The sequence below is a fragment of the Pongo abelii genome, chromosome X, assembly GCF_028885655.2.
Source record: "Pongo abelii isolate AG06213 chromosome X, NHGRI_mPonAbe1-v2.0_pri, whole genome shotgun sequence".
NCBI lineage: Eukaryota > Metazoa > Chordata > Mammalia > Primates > Hominidae > Pongo > Pongo abelii.
Window position 1 is genome coordinate 40,814,532 of NC_072008.2, and position 13,869 is coordinate 40,828,400.

Consider the following 13,869-nt stretch of genomic DNA (forward strand, 5'->3'; position numbering starts at 1 on the left):
GAAAATAATTTTAATAACATATTTTATTTAACTCAGTACATCCAAAATATTATCATTTCAACATGTAATCCATATGAACTGTTATTAATGAAACATTGTACATTCTGGTTTTTGTACTAAGTCTTTGAAATCCAGTGTGTATTTTATACTTACAGTACATCTCAATTTGGAAGAGCTGAAAGCTTGATAGCCACATGTGGCTAGTGGCTGCTCTATTGGACAGCATGTGCCTGGGGTTTTTTGGAAGGGGACTCAAGAAACAGTTTTAACAGGGGTTGCCTCTCAGGAAGAAAATTAAGAGAGACTAGGGGAGAAGAGATGACAAGGTTACTTTTAACCATAAAGGCTTTTATAGCGCTTGAATTATGTGCCAAGTATATGGGTTGCATATTAAAAAAACACACACACCCTGATTTTTTTTTAATGATATATTCAGTGTTGGCAAGGAATAGGAAAATAGGCAAGGTCCTACACTCTTGGCAAGAATGTGTGCCGATCCCATCATTCTGGAGGTGGAATTGGCACAATTCTATGTCTAGAAACGTAGTCTAAAGAAAGGAATGAACCGGGCACAGTGGCTCACGCCTGTAATTCCAGCACTTTGGGAGGCCGTTGTGAGCAGATCACTTGAGCCCAGTTCGAGACCAGCCTGGGCAATATAGCGAGACCTCATCTCTAAAAAAGAAAAGAAAAGAAAAAAGAAATGACTCAACAAGAGAAGCCAGTATGTTATGAAAAAGGATGCTCACCTCAGCATCTTAGTTCCTCCTGGAACATTGAAAACATCCTAAGTGTCATAAACCGATGTGCAGTGAAACTGCACCCTCTGGAGGGTGTGCCTTCTAAAGACAGGCGATCAGAGATTGAAATCACCAATAGTCAAAACTGCCTTTGAAAATAACACAGGACAGCGACATAGCAGAGACTCAACACTAAATTCTACACAGCAAGGTCACTGTTTCTCAGAGTGAGTCCCAGATGCAATAATTTGCTCACATGTAGGGGCCATACTGTTTGAGAAATATGTACCCTAGACACTACTATCACCTGGCAAGATTGGAGAGAGACATTTGAATTGAAAGCAACGGAGGAAACAGAAGACTTGTGGCTTCCATCTCATGTTCATTCCTTGAGTGAACTGGTGGGCAAAATCACCCCTATTATTTCAGCTGTTTTCTCTTGCTCTGCAAAGTGTATACAGTGCAAGTGACATATTTTAAAGGGTCACATGATGTGACTCTGCTGCATATTGACATGTGACTATAAAGAAAACAGATGGAAAGGTATGTCCCCAAACATTATGTTATTTTAACAAATTATTTTTTCTTTTATCTTTTTGTTTTCATGTGCATTTATCTGTATTTTTACATTTTTCTCCAATGAACAGCCTGAGAGTGAATTTTGTATTACTTCTGGAATATAAAAATAATTGTTTTAAGTCAGTGCTTACCCACCACAAGGTAGCCCACCAAGGCCAGAAGAGTTACAGGTTCCTCTGGATCCCCTAGGGCCTCCTAAAAATGGAAAATGGTGTGTTCTCTCCTTCAAGCCCAGGGTACATTCTATTTGCCACCACAGCCAAAGGGACTTGGGAGGCATTAGAGATGGTGCTGGTGCTTTCAGAAACTGCGGTCCTGCTGTGGCCCCCTGAAGACAGCAGCTCCCCTGCCCTAACACGATGCCACTACGCCCTGGGGTTCAAAAATATGAGAAACATCGCCTGCAGGGATGGCTCCCCATTCTGGGGACCCAGCTACCTCATCCCTTCCCCTGAGGGCTTCTGTCACCATCCCATCGATTGCCATGCCACACACGGAGCTAGCACAGCTGAACTACAGCTGAACTACACAGCAGGATAGACTTCGGTAAACACAGGACACCTTTCAGAGGAACAAGCAGAGCCTCAAAACACTCAGTTAGGTGCAGGTTGAAAGCGTGAAACAATCTCTTGCAGCAACTTGCTGCCATTTCCAGTCAGCAAGCTCCCGCCTCTGAACATGCTAATAAGCATCACTCCCAGGTACCTGCGGCTCACCTGGAGCATACAGCATCTCGCTGAATGTGCAGAGCGAGCCTCCAGTGGGGCGTCATCACTCCTATTTGACAGGTGAAGGAAGCCAGGCTCCGGGAGACAAATGAACTCACTTAAGTGTCTCAAGGTGCGCTCCCTGGGAAGGAGACTCCTGAGGCAGAGTTGAGCCTGTAGGATGTTAAGTACTCTTGGACAGAAGGAGAAAGAATTGGGGGAGCAGAAGGGAGGGAGGGTGCATGGTGGAGTCAGCTGTGATGCAGGCTCTGGGACAGCCTCAGCCATCCCCATGGGAAGCTGTGGAGCAAGACTGGCTTTTCAGAGTTGTCCTGAGTTGGGCCAACACATGGTTGGATTTTTAAGCTCTAGTTGGTCAACGAATGGGGATTTCCCCAAAAAGCAATGACCTTGATGAGGCACTTTCTGGAGCTGCTAAGGGCTGAGGGTGTCCGCAACAGCCCTGCCGATAGCAGAGGGAGCAACGGATCCTTCCTTGAAGGGGATCACCGTGACCACCACACCAAGGTCACCCAACTAATGAGTGACAGAGCTGCCACTGAGAGCAAGCAACTTATCAGTGCTTTCTGCTCTGCTACTGAGTTAAACTGCCTCCTCTGAGCTCCAACTTTCACAGCAGCTCTGGCCCTCCACCTAGACTGGGTCCTCTTTCTCAGACTTTCTAGAAAAGAGCTAGCCCCTGTTGGAATCTAGATAACAATGTCGTTCCAGCTGCATGCAACCTGGGCCAAGTCTCAAGAGTTCCCTGACTAGCTATTCCAGTTTCTGAGGCTTTGGGGTCTTTTACTTTTGCCCCAGTTAAGCCAAACATGGCAACTTCTTCCTCTTTAGCCCAAGGGTGAGCCATTCTGCCCCCCAGCCCCCATCACCGCCATCACCTCTACAACCTCCTTCAGCCCCGCCTCATTATTTAGCAGTTTTAAGAAAGGCTGTTCCTAAGTGAATCAGCGCAGGAACAGAAAGGCAAATACTAGCCAGGGGTGGTGGCTCATGCCTGTAATCTCAGCACTTTGGGAGGCTGAGGCAGGCAGATCACCTGAGGTCGGGAGTTCGAGACCAGCCAGGCCAACATGGCAAAACCCTGTCTCTACTAAAAATACAAAAATTAGCTGGGCATTGATGGCGGGCACCTGTAATCCCAGCTACTCGGGAGGCTGAGGCAGGAGAATTGCATGAACCCTGGAAGGCAGAGGTTGCAGTGAGCCGAAATCATACCAGACGGAGACTCTGTCTCAACAAAAAAAAGAAAAAAAAGAAAGGCTGCTCCTAAGTGAATCAACAAAGGAACAGAAAGCCAAGTACTGCATGTTGTCACTTATAAATGGGAGCTAAACATTGAGTACACATGGTCACAAAGAAGGGGACAATAGACACCAGGGCCTACTCAAGGGTGGAGGGTGAGAGGAGGGAGAGGATTGAAAAACTACTTATGGGTGCTAATGCTCATTACCTGGGTGACAAGATAATCTGTACACCAAACCCCCATGAGAAACAATTTACCCTTCTAACAAACCTACACATGCACCTCCTGAACCTAAAATAAAAGTTGGAAAGAAAAAAAAAGGCTGTAATTATCTGAAGGAGTTTTACCAAAACCTAAGGAAATTCACAAGGGAAACAAAGAACATTGGCAGTGCATAGTGGCAATTCCTAAGTATAGTTTTCTCATCCTGTGGTAGCTTACCAGGCATCAGTGAGCTGAATCAAAATCCTGATTCAGAGGTGCCCTCTTTTTCTTTTCTTTTTTTTCTTTTTTTCTTAATTTTTAATTTTTTTGAGAACGAGTCTCCCTCTGTCGCCTAGGCTGGAGTGCAGTGGCGTGATCTCAGCTCACTGTAACCTCCGCCTCCTGGGTTCAAGCGATTCTAATGTCTCAGCCTCCTGAGTAGCTGGGACTACAGGCACCCACCACCATGCCTGGCTAATTTTTGTATTTTTAGTAGAGATGGGGGTTTCACCATGTTGGCCAGGATGGTCTCGAACTCCTGACCTCCAAGTGATCCACGTGCCTTGGCCTCCCAAAGTGCTGGGATTACGGGCGTGAGCCACCGTGCCTGGCTCCCTTTTCTCTTTTTCTTTCTTTCTCTTTCTTTCTTTCTTTCTTTTTCTTTCTTTTTTTTCTTCCTTTCTCTCTTTCTTTTTCTTTCTTTTCTTTTTTTTTTTTTGTGTGTGTGTGACAAGGTCTCACTCTGTCACCCAAGCTAGATTGCAGTGGCCCAGTTATGGTTTACTGCAGCCTCCACCTCCTGGGCTCAAGGGGTCCTCCCACTTCAGTCCCCCGGTAGCTGGGACTATAGACCTCAGCATCTCAAACAGCTGGGATTACAGGTGTGTGCCACCACACCCAGCTAACTTTTTAAAAAATATATTTTGTAGAGCTGGGGGTCTCACTATGTTGCCCAGGCTGGTCTCAAACTCCTGGGCTCAAGTGATCCTCCCACCTCAGCCTCCCAAAGTGTTGGTATTACAGGCGTGAGCCACCGCACCCAGCTGAGATGCCCCTTTTCACTTCTCAGGTTTGTGTGTGTGTGTGTGTGTGTGTGTGTGTGTTTTGAGGCAGGCTCTCGCTCTGTCACCCAGGCTGCAGTGCAGTGGCACAATCACAGTTCATTGCAGCGTTGACCTCCTGAGCTCAAGTGATCCTCCCACTTCAGCCCCCCAGTAGCAGGGACTATAGGCGTGCACCACCACACCCAGGCCACACCCAGGTAATTTTTGCATTTTTGTATAGACAGAGTTTTACCATGTTGTCCAGGCTGTACTTCTCAGGTTTTTATGCCCCCTCTTCACCCCCCACCAGCCACACAGGGCAGGAGTTAGTGGGCCACTCATTCTTGTAGCCCATCCAGAGGTGAGTGACATGGAAGACAACCCACACAGGCAAACAGCAGGCCAAATCATATCCCTCACCCTTCTTTAGGGGAGGGTTCTTTCTTTCTTTCTTTCTTTTTCTTTCCCTTCCTTCCTTCCTTTTTCTTTCTTTCTTTTCTTTTCCTTTCTTTCTTTCTCCTTCTTTCTTTCTCTCTCTCTCTCTCTCTCTCCCTCTCTCTCTCTCTCTCTCTCTTCTTTCTTTCTTTCTTTCTTTCTTTCTTTCTTTCTCTTTCTTTCGATGGAGTTTCACTCTTGTTACCCAGGCTACAGTGCAATGGCACTGTGATCTTGGCTCACTGCAACCTCTACCTCCCGGGGTCAAGCCATTCTCCTGCCTCAGACTCCCAAGTAGCTGGGACTACGGGCATGTGCCACCATGCCCGACTACTTTTTGTATTTTTAGTAGACACGGGGTTTCACCACATTGGCCAGGCTGGTTTCGAATTCCTGACCTCAGGTGATCCACCCGCCTCAGCCTCCCAGAGTGCTGGGATTACAGGTGTGAGCCACTGTGCCCGGCCCTGAGGACTGTTATTTCATTTGAAGAGAGTAGGATTCTGGGATCTAAATGCACACAGCAGTGGCTTGGGAACAGCGGTCTTGCTGGCTGGAGATTGGACAGAAATGTGTGGGTTGGGGGAAGGGCGTTGATGTAGGAGCTGAGGGGCAAAGGAAACAGGAGAAGAGGCAGAAATGGGTTAGTGATGGACAGGGATGGCAGCAGCCTTTGTCAGAATCCCACTTGTCCAGCCAAGTGTATTAGTCCATTGGAACAAAGGACCACACACTGTCTGGCTTCACCATCAGAAGTGTATTTTCTCAGTTCTGGAGACTGGGAGTCAAGCTCGAGGTGTTGGCAGGGTTGGTTCCTCCTGAGGGCTATGAGGGAAATCTGTTCCATGCCTCTCCCCCAGCTTCTGGTGGTTTGCTGGCAATCTTGGGGGTTCCTTACCTTGCAGAAGCATCACCCCATCTTTACCTGCACCTTCTCACGGCATGCTCCCTATATGCATGGCTTTGTCCACATTTCTCCTTCTTATAAGGACACCAGTCACATTCGGGGGTACTGGGAATTAGAGTGCTAATATAGTAGGTTGGTGAAAAAGTAATTGTGGTTTTTGCCACTGAAAGTAATGGCAAAAACCGCAATTAATTTTGCACCTTTGCACCAACCTAATATATTTGGTGGGAGGAGGGACACAGTTCAACCCCAAACACCTACTGATTCCAAACTTAGAGTGTGTGTGTCCCTGGCTTTTGTCTACACCGCATGCCCGGCTATCTTCTTCTGGTAACAGCACTCCTCTTCCTTTAGAATGAATCCTTCAGGCTGGGCACAGTGGCTCACCTCTGTAATCCCAACAGAGGGAGGTAAGGGCAGGAGGATACTTTACGCTCAGGAGCTTGAGGCTTGCCTGGGCAACATAGTAAGACCCCGTTCTTCAACAAAAAGGAAAAACGAAAACAAAAAACAAGAAACAAATTTAGAATGAATCTTTTCTTTCCATACTGCTGCCAATAACATGACCCCATCTTCCCATTATACGGATGGGCACGTGACCCAAGCTGGCCAATCAAACTCTCTCTCAGCCTCTCTAGGTTCTGTAATTATTTAAATACTTCTAATGTGTGGATGGGGAAGGAGACTAGGCCTGTTTCTGAAAATTGACCCAGGCTCAGTCTGCTCCCAGTGTTTGCTCTTAGGGAAGTCCTCTACAATGACATGCCCGGATTGTTAGAAGTCCAGGGTTACTATGGCTGGGGAAACAGCGTGGCTTTGAAGTTTGAACCCCAACCTCCTCACTAACTGGCTGATTCAGTTTTCCATGTTGCAGTTTTCTCATCTATAAAATGTAATAACAACAGTGATATTTCTCTCAGCGCATTCTTACAAGGATCACATATGTGAGGTTATGTAGGAATATTCTATACACATATTTATCATTATTAGAAAGGTACAAATTTAGGAATAGGGGAGCCAAAGAGTAAGAATTTGTCCATATCAAGCCAGGTGCAGTGTCTCACGCCTGTAATCCCAGCACTTTGGGAGGCCAAGGCAGGTGGATCACCTGTGGTCAGGAGTTTGAGACTAGCCTGGCCAACATGGTGAAACTCTGTCTCTACTAAAAATACAAAAATTAGCTGGGTGTGGTGGTGCACACCTGTAATCCCACCTACTCAGGAGACTGAGGCAGGAGAATCATTTGAACCTGTGAGGCCGAGGTTGTGGTGAGCTGAGATCATGCCACTGCACTCCAGCCTGGGTGACAGAGTGAGAGTCTGTCTCAAAAAACAAAAAACAAAACACAAAAAAACAAAAAACAAAAATAAAAACAAAGAATTTGTCCATATCTAAGCAGTCCTGGCTTAGAGATCTTGCATCATGCATCACCATGGAAGAGTGGGCCTCTCTCCTTTCTCCAAGCTGCCATTGTGCATCTTATTTTATTTATAAGAGACAAGGTCCCTGCCAGGCATGGTGGCTCATGCCTATAATCCCAGCACTTTGCAAGGCCGAGGTGGGCGGATCACCTGAGGTCAGGAGTTCGAGACCAGCCTGACCAACATGGAGAAACCCCATCTCCACTAAAAATACAAAATTATCCGGGTGTGGTGGCGCACAGGCAAACCTGGGAGGCAGAGGTTGTAGTGAGCCGAGATCACGCCACTGCACTCCAGCCTGGGCAACAAGAGTGAAGCTCCGTCTAAAAAACAAATCAAAACAAAACAACACCACATCTACTCTAATTGCTCATAAACGTATTCAGTTACTTTTCCAAACTATTTTCTCACTCACTCTGTCACCAAGGCTGGAGTGCAGTTGTGTGATCTTGGCTCATTGCAACCCTCCACCTCCCCGGTTCAAGCGATTCTCCTGCCTCAGCCTCCTGAGTAACTGGGATTACAGGCGTGCACCACCACGCCCAGCTAATTTTATTTCTTGTAGAGATGGCGTTCCACCATGTTGTCCAGGCTGGTATCGAACTCCTGGCCACAAGTGATCAGCCCGCCTTGGCCTCCCAAAGTGCTGGGATTACAGGCATGAGCCAAGGTGACTGGTGGCCTCAAAGGTCTTTAGACCTAGGCAGGAAGATATGTACATACTTTTAAAAATTTTATTTTATTTATTTATTTTGAGACGGAGTCTTGCTCTGTCACCCAGTCTGGAGTGCAGTGGTGCAATCTCAGCTCACTGCAACCTCCGCCTCCTGGGTTCAAGCGATTCTCCTGCCTCAGCTTCCAGAGTAGCTGGGACTACAGGCGCACACCACTACGCCCGGCTAATTTTTGTACTTTTAGTAGAGATGGGCTTTCACCATGTTGGCCAGGCTGGTCTCGAACTCCTGACCTCAGGTGATATGCCCGCCTCGGCCTCCCAAAGTGCTGGGATTACAGGCATGAGTCACCGTGCCCAGCCTATGTACACACTTTTTAAGAGTCAAAGAAATGCAAAATCTGTTGAAGTGCTCAGCCTAGGTGGGGCTTATAGATTTAAGTGAGGAGACTAAAGAAGTAGTTAATGTGGGCTTTGAACATCCCTTGGAGTTATAGAGTCATTGATTTAGCAACTTTCAATGTCAATGTATTCTTTTTGCCACTTCAAGCATGCTGATAAACCATTAGTTTCCTCGTGGGCAGGAGAGGAATTCCCCCACCCAGCTCTCTCTAGGTCCAGAGCTTATATGTGGCCAAAATTTCTGGTCAAAAGTAACTTCATTTCCCTGGAGTGATAACCATGTTCCTTAGTGGGTAACATCTTTCAACCCAGGTAAGATGTCTAATTAAGTTTAGAGATGTTTTAGAGTGGCCTATATTTTCTTATAAAGAATCTGAGGTGGCTGGGCACTGTGGCTCATGCCTGTAGTCCCAGCACTTTGGGAGGCTGAGGCAGGAGGACTGCTTGAGTCAGGGAGATAGAGGGTGCAGTGAGCCATGATTGTGCCACTGCACTCCAGCCTGGGTGACAGAGTGAGACTTTGTCTTTAAAAGAAAAAAAAAGGCTAGGCATGGTGGCTCACGCCTGTAATCCCAGCACTCTGGGAGGCCGAGGTGGGTGGATCACCTGAGGTCAGGAGTTCGAGACCAGCCTGGCCAACATGGTGAAACCCCGCCTCTACTAAAAACACAAAAAATTAGCCGGGCATTGTGGTGGATGCCTGTAATTCCAGCTACTTGGGAAGCTGAGGCAGGAAAATGTCTTGAACCCAGGAGGTGAAGGTTGCAGTGAGCCAAGATCACGTCATTGCACTCCAGCCTGGGCAACAAGAGCGAAACTCCGTCTCAAAAAAAAGGAAAAAAGAAAAAAATACAAAAACAAAGAAGAAAATTATTCTGAGCAAATTGAGCATGATATGTACTTGTAATGTTTAACAAATTTAGCCAGTTGGAGAAACAGCCATGTGACTCTAAACTTCAAATATGTGACTGATTGTAGTTTTAGGATTTAAAGTTTAATTTGTACTATTGAATTGTACCAGAATATTCAGGAGAACTTTAAGTTCACTGGATTTAAAAGGTTAACTTGTTAGATCAATGTTATTTAATATTTGAGAAAGTTTTGTTCATTCAGACTGAAGTATTTTCTTTTCGTATTTTGGTTGGGTTTTTTTGTTTTGTTTTTTTTTTTTTTTAAACAGGGTCTCGCTCTGTTGCCCAGGCTGGAATGCAGTGGCGCAATCACCGCAGCCTCAACCTCCTGGGCTCAAGCGGCCCTCCCACATCAGCCTTCCAAGTAGCTGGGACTACAGGTGAGCACCACCATGCCTGGCTAATTTTTGTTTTTTGTAGTGATCCTTCTGGTCTCCCAAAGCGCTGGCATCACACGCGTGAGCCACCATACCTGACCCAGGTGAAGAATTTTGTTTTTCTTTTCTTTCTTTCTTTCCTTCTTTCTTTTCTTTTTCTTTTTTTCTTTCTTTCTTTTTTTTTTTTTTTTTCAGAATCTTGCCCTGTCACCCAGACTGGAGTGCAGTGACACGATCTCGGCTCACTGCAACCTCCACCTCCTGGGTTCAAATGATTCTCCTGCCTCAGCCTCCCGAGTAGCTGGGATTACAGGTGTGCTCCCCCATGCCCAGCTAATTTTGTATTTTTAGTAGAGATGGTGTTTCACCATGCTAGCCAGGCTGGTCTCGAACTCCTGACCTCAAATGGCCCACCCACCTCAGCCTCCCAAAGTGCTGGGATTACAGGTGTGAGCCAGCACACTCGGCCTCTTTGGTTATCATTAATCTTTCATTCTCCCTTTCCTGGATAAAACATTGTTTATTCTTGTTGTGTTTTTTAAAATGTTTTATTTATATAATAGAGACAGGGTCTTGCTCCGTTGCCCTGGCTAGTCTCCAACTCCTGGGCTCAAGTGATCCACCTGCCTTGACCTCCTAAAGTACTGGGATTACAGCCACTGTGCCCAGCTTTATTCTTGTTGATTTATGTGAGGGAAAGGATATTTTCAAATTTCCAAAAGGATAGAGTTATTTGAGTTATTCATTCTTGTTACACTCTAATTTTGTTGTATTAAGGTCTGATAATTGGTTTATATGATACCTCTTTTGGAATATATTCAGAGTTTCTTTGAAGGCTAAGACTTGGTTAATTTTTATAAATTTTCCACAACTGAATAGAATATGTATTCTCTGTTAAGCACAGCGTTTTATATATTTCCACTGAATTCTGGGCCTGGAGTCATCTCGAAGGCTTGCTCCCTTTATGTGTAGTGCCTGGGCTGGGAAGACTCGGCACAGCTGGGAGCTGATATACCTGGGGCTCCTCCAGTTTCTGCTATCCCTCTGTGGTTTCTCTGCATGGTGGCATCAGGGAAACCAGACTTCTTATATTGTGGCTCAAAGCTCTGAAGACATTCCAAAACGGATAGTGCCAGGTAGAAGTCATATTGTTTGTAATGCCTTTTGTGGCCTAGCCTTGAAAATCACACGGCCTCACTTCCACTGTGTTCTATTAGAGGCGAAACTTTTTTTTTTTTTTTTTTTAAATCTTGCTCTGTCACCCAGACTGGAGTGCAGTGGTGCGATCTCGGCTCACTGCAACCTCCGCCTCCTGGGTTCAAGTTATTCTCGTGCCTCGGCCTCCCAAGTGGCTAGGATTACAGGTGTGTGCCATCATGCCTGCCTGTTTTTTTGTATTTTTAGTAGAGATGGGGTTTTGCCATGTTGCCCAGGGTGGTCTCAAACTCCTGGCCTCAAGTGATCATCCACCTGCCTTGGCCTCCCAAAGTGCTGGGATTACAAGCGTGAGCCACCTCACCCAGTCGCTTTTTTTTTTTTTTTTTTTGAGACAGAGTCTCACTCTGTTGCCCAGGTTGGAGTGCAGTGGCACCATCATAGCTCACTGCAAACTCAACCTTCTGGGCTCAAGGGATCCACCCACCTCAGCCTCCTGAATAGCTGGGACTACAGGTGCACACCACCATGCCTGGCTGATTTTTAAAAAATTTTTAGTAGACATGAAGTCTCGCTATGTTGCCCAGGCTGGTCTCAAGCTCTTGGCATCAAGCAATTCTCTCACTTAAGCCTCCCAAAGTGCCAGGATCACAGGCGTGAGCCACTGTGCCTGGCAATAAACATTTTTCAGTCTTTTCTATATTAGGCACTATGCTATAAGCTTTATATATTATCTCATCTGATCCTTACAACAGCCTTTGGGGTACATTATCTTCTTTATAATGAGGAAACTGAGGCATAGAGAAGCTAAGGAACCTGTCCCATTACTCAGTGGCCGTGCTCAGATTTGAGTGGTGGTAAGCGTCCCGAACTCTTAATCACTATCTTCTACTGCCTCAGTGTGCCCAGCAACAAACTTGGGCACTGAGAGAGCAAAATGTTCAAGACAAGTTCTTCACTTCAGGGAGCTGACCTAGAGCTAGAGAGATAAAAAGATCAAAAGAGCTCAGGAACAAATAATACAGAAGAGTACTTGGTAGGACAGATTTTACCAGTTTGGGATTAAACAGGTTCATATGACTTTTGTTTTTTCAATACCGCACCCGGCCTCAACATTTAACATTTTTAAGCTTACACAAAAGGAGAGAAAGTAGCATAGTGAATCCTCATGAACCCATCACCCAGAGTAACTAGCATCAATTTATGGCCAATCTGGTTTCATCTGTACCTCATTTTCTACTGGATTTTTTTGTTGTTTTGTTTGAGACAGGGTCTCACTCTGTCGCCCAGGCTGAAGTGCAGTGGTGCAATCTCTCAGCTCACTGCAGCCTCAACCTCCCGGGCTCAAGTGATCTTCCTGCCTCAGCCTCCTGAATGGCTGGGACAACAGGCACATGCCACCACGCCTGGCTAGCCTACTGGGTGTTTTGAAGCAAATTCCAGACATCATATTTTTTAACCCACAAATACTTCAGCATATATCTTTTAAAGAGAAAGAATCCTTAGGCCAGGTACGGTGGCTCATGCCTGTAATCCCAGCACTTTGGGAGGCCGAGGCGGGCGGATCACCTGAGGTTGGAGTTGAAGACCAGCCTGGCCAACATGGTGAAACCCTGTCTCTACTAAAAATACAAACATTAGCTGGGCATGGTGGTGCGCAACTGTAATCCCAGCTACTCGGGAGGCTGAGGGACGAGAATTGCTTGAACCGGTGAGGCAGAGGTTGCAGTGAGCTGAGATCGTGCCACTGCACCCCAGCCTGGGCGACAGAGCGAGACTCCATCTCAAAAAAAAGAATCCTTGTAAACATAACTGTAATATCAATATTGCCCCCAAAATCATTAACAATAATACTTTAATGGTTATTGTCACTTTTTTTTTTTTGGACGAGGTCTCACTCTGTCACCCAGGCTGGAGTGCAGTGATGTGATCATGGCTCACTGTAACCTTGAACTCTTGGGCATAAGTGATCCTCCTGCGTCAACCTCCTGAGTAGCTGGGACTACAGGCACGCTATTATGCCCAGTTAATTTTTTTATTTTTTGTAGAGACAAGGTCTTGCTATGTTGCCCAGGCTGGTCTTGAACTCCTGACCTCAAGCAATCCTCCTGCCTTGGCCTCCCAAAGTGCTGGAATTACAGGCCTGAGCCACAGCACCTGGACTGCCCCTGAGTTTTGTTGATATTGATAAAAACCAGTAGCCTTTTTCTGTCCAACCATCCTAATTCACTGCAGCCCAGCACCTGTCCAGGCCCCAAAGGCTCTCCAAGGAAGGCTGACCCCTCCCTTGGGGGACCCCCGGATGAGGCACCAACAGCTGGGATCCCAAGTGTATGGCTCCTTGCTTTTCCCTGAAACACTCAGCTCTTGTTTCCACAATACGTCTGAGGTGTTGCAGCAGCAGCCCCAACCGCACCCTCGATAAGAATCTGCCTTTCCTGGCCGGGCGCAGTGGCTCACGCCTGTAATACCAACACTTTGGGAGGCCGAGGTGGGTGGATCATCTGAGGACAGAAGTTTGAGACCACCCTGGCCAACAACGTGAAACCACGTCTCCACTAAAAATACAAAATTAGCCAGGCATGGTGGCGTACGTCTGTAGTCCCAGCTACTGGGGAGGCTGAGGCAGGAGAATCACCTGAACCCGGGAGGTGGAGGTTGCAGTGAGCCAAGACCACACCATTGCATTCCACTCCAGCCTGGGTGACAAGAGCGAAACTCTGTCTCAAAAAAATCTGCCTTTCCCAACAACAATCCGTACCCCGATGTTGAGCTTCGTCCAGCTTCTTCCTGCTTGATGAGTTCCCCAAGGGTTCCCATGTCCCCCGTCTGGCAGCCAAGCCCACCAAGACCTCTCTCCACCCATCAGAGAGGGACAGACCCTGAATTCTCTAATCTCAGGAATCTCTTTGACCCCTCACAAAAACTTGCTCTGGGATAGTCTTTGTGTACCAAGGGTTACTGGGAGAAACAGGTTATATCGAGACACGAAGAAAGATCTTGCTCTACCCCTCCCCGGGGCCAATGGTTATCTGTTGCCAATAAGATTTA